The sequence below is a fragment of the Anomalospiza imberbis genome, chromosome 6, assembly GCF_031753505.1.
Source record: "Anomalospiza imberbis isolate Cuckoo-Finch-1a 21T00152 chromosome 6, ASM3175350v1, whole genome shotgun sequence".
NCBI classification, from domain to species: domain Eukaryota; kingdom Metazoa; phylum Chordata; class Aves; order Passeriformes; family Viduidae; genus Anomalospiza; species Anomalospiza imberbis.
Genome location: NC_089686.1, coordinates 37,376,953 through 37,380,802, shown reverse-complemented (window position 1 = coordinate 37,380,802; position 3,850 = coordinate 37,376,953).

Sequence of the window (3,850 nt, the reverse complement as noted above, 5' to 3'; positions counted from 1 at the left end):
TACAAGCACTGGAGGATGTAATCCAAGTGCTAATAAATTATTGATGTCTCCCTTCAGCTTTTTACTTACTAAAAGGATATCAAAGCTCATTTTGTGAATGGTCCAGACAGATTCACTTTTGCTATATCCACAATTTGATTCACAAATATTTCACTAAGCGTTAATATTGAAACAACATAGTGCTCTCTCTTTACAGGTTTAGCAAAAGATAATAGACATGTTTTGAATTACACACTCATAAATAGATACAGTGATATGACACTTGTAACTGCAATAGATGTTTGATTTTGTAATCTTAAAAAGGCAGAGCTTATTGTCAACTAGGAATACACATTTTTTTTAATATTGAAAGCCTGTTGAGATCACTGTATTTAGTCCTTGCAGATAGTCTGCATAGTTCTTTGGCAGGACATACAAGTCATAGGAGGGTAAGGCTTACTTTATATTTAGCAATAGCTCCTCTCTTCCAATATGCCTATTTGCATAAGTGAACTAACAAACCATCTGTATTGGAAATAGTCTTTACATTACTGTCAGCTTTGGAGCAGTATGTAGCACTTCCTTAAGAGCATATATTAATTTATGCTGGTTTTAGAGAAGCAGAGAAGTCATTTGAAGCCCTCATACTGCAATTTTCTGGGTAGGAGTCTCCCCAGAACAGAAAGCCTAGTTTTTCTCTTTCAATAAAGTATTCTGCAAGTTTTGATGGTCAGAAATGCTCAGGATCTTCATAGCTGTCTCATCTTAAAGACAGATACCAGGCTTCCTGGTATATCTTAAAAATGGTACCAGATCCTTGCAAATTTAGTCCAAATGCTGTCTCTTACTCAACAGCAGAGCAAGATTCTGCCTGCTAAGTCAGTGCATTGGCACAGCTGAGCTCAGCGAAAGGATTATAAACATTTTTACAGTGGCATGCTCTGAATGACAGGGTGCTGATCTTAAATTGACACAAACTGCAGTTCCTGACTGCACCAGTTTCTTCTTGCTCTGAATAGAGGCAGCAAAGCTACACATGCATGTTGTTTCTGTTCCTTGCTGGCTGTTTAGAAAGAGTGAGTGACCAGGCACAAAGCCTAGAAGAGAGAGCTGATTTTTGCAATATTATATACACATTTTGCAAGCCAGACCACAAACTGCTTATCATGTTTTTGATTATATATATATATATATATATATATATATATATATTCATAATTAATCCGTGTTAAAATAGAGTATAAATCTTCTAAAGGAGAAAAATAGTCCCTTCAGGCATCTCATAGCAGTGACACTGATCCCCTCCATTTCTGAAACTAAAAGATGGGCTTCTTTGCATAGATTTTCCAGTAGTCTCTTGAGTTCAAGCTTCCTTTTTTGCCCTGATCCTTCAGTTTGTGAGGGTGACCTTGATAGCGGAGATTGATATGTTGAATCTGGAGCTACAGAGGTGGAAACAAAGACACCTGGTGACAGATGACATTTCCAAAGCTTAAATCTCAGGGATAATAACCTTCATTTTCCCTTCTCCAGATCTTTTTCATCTATAGGCTTTTTTCCCATGTTTTGGCTTCAGGTACCAGCAGAATTCTGACAGTATGGCCGATGGGAAGATGTATATGCATGTGCCTTCCAGATCGAAAGCTTGAATTCAACTGGGGGCTACATATCCTCAGAGACAACTTTGTCTCTTAAAGGTGGAAGGGCCAATTAGGCAGTCCTTGGGACTGCTGGCAGCTGGAGCCAAACAACAGTCAGGATTGGTTTAGATGAAATAAATCAGTTTATTCAACATCAAAAACAGAGTGACTGTGGAATTGAAAATAAATTCATGAAGCTGTTCAGGCATCACCGAAGTCCAGTGGGTATTAGATGTATTTAATAAATAAAGCAACCATTTGGAATGGGATGGCAGACAAATCTGACAGGCTGAGGTCTGCCAGGTCTTTGTTTTCTGTCCTTGTCTGACTCAGCTTTTGAATATGATGCTTTTACTCCTGGGCTGTGTGGCTTGCCAAGCTGACACCTTTCTGGTGCACAGCCTCACCCTACTGCCTGTACAAATGGGGGCCCCATCTTCTGAAAATTGTCAACCTTTTTCCTTACTGAATGAGGATACTTCTTCATACTGTTCTGTGATACACCGAATCCCATTTCTTCTACCTCCCTTCATGCTGCCTTTCATAAGGGCTTTTTAACAGTCCTTACAAATAGAAATTTGGCACAAATATGAAATTCACTCCCAGTCTCCCAGTGCAGTTTTCTGGCTTGGCACATTTCCCTTCCAACCACAACAACTCATCATGCCCCAGCACCCATTCCATAGCATATTTAAAGGTCACTAAAATCACCGAGACAAACAGGCAGGAGCTGACAATAAAGAACACTTCTAATATCTCTCTTGCTCTATAGATCTTGGTGTGTATGTCACAGGCACTCCTTATACATTCTTTTTGGCTCCTTTCTGTGTCCTACATGTGACCCACTCCCTGCCAATCTGCTGACTATCTTATACTCCAGAGATTTTCCACTGTACCACTTACAGAAAGGAAATTGAGTATTTTAAATGTGCATTCTCATGTGGTTTATAAACTTGTATTGTAGTCCCTTCCACTGTGCATCTCACAGGTCCTCTCCAGGTCTGAGAGAAATAAAAACCAGACTACTTTGGACGGATATATCGGATGCAGCTAAACAAATGCCATTTCTACCAGGAGGAGATGCCATTGGGGCAGGACAAGGTACCTGTATCTGTAGCTACAGTGGCAGTCACTGTGCTACAGTATAAGCCAGAGACCTGTGAGGCCAAGGGAGTTTGTTGATAGTTTCTCATGGACATCTTGCACCCCCAAGAATGGGTAGGTTTCTCAACATGGCATCAGCCAAGACTTCTGCAGTGCAATGAATATCCTAAAATTCAGATTGAGCAGAGCCCAATATTTCATGAAAATCCAAGTTTTGTTGGTTTTTGCTTTATGCATTCACACACCAAACAGCATTCTCTGCTCTACAGTCAATCTAAACAATCTCTTATGCAGCCTGAGTGCCTTGAACCTGGAATGGCATTTTCCAGAGCAGCATGCCTGAAAAAGCAGCAAGCATGTTGTGACAGGAGTTGAAGTATGAGTATTAAAGTGAAGGTTGATGCTTCAAGAGTGTTCACTTGCCTGTTTGTAAGATTTTTATGAAGGATTTAAAATATATGCTGCTCTAAGGCACACTGAGAGAAATGGATCAAATGAGACGAGCGTCACGAGAGTATAATGAAACATGAAGCAAATATGCCAAGGTAAGATGGTGCACTACACCAGTCCTGATCAGCAGGAGAGCCAATCATGACTGGATGCGCTGAACACAGGATGCGAGCAGGAGGAAGAAATATTGACAGGGCAGGGAGTTTGCAGGAGGCTGCAGTTGTGGGGGAAAGCCTGTGCAGGAGACAGATGAAACCAGAGGAGAGACTCAGGCCGCAGGGAGGGTGGGGAAGGGGAAGGGGCAGGAGCAGCTGGGTGCCTCCATTCCTACTGCCAGCTACTTCTCCGAGAATAAGGAGGTGGAGGAGGGCAGCAAGGCCGGCTGCGGGGTGCGGGGGCAGCCCCAGAGCTCCGTCCCGACAGCGCTGCCCTCTGTTCCCGGTGCGCAGGTCCAGCGACCAGGGAGGGGAGTGGGGCATCGTCGGGCTGCCCCGTGAGGGAGCGCTTCCGCGGGTCTGCCTTCCTCCTCCTCCTGCTGCTGCCGCCGGGTCGCGTCCCGCCGCCAGCCCGGTCGAAGTCCAGGCGCTGGCGAAAAGCGGGGGAAGTGGCCGAGGCTGAGCTGCGGGCGGCGGAGGCGTGAAGATGCGCTGAGAGGGGGGTGGCCGGTGGCGGGGGTG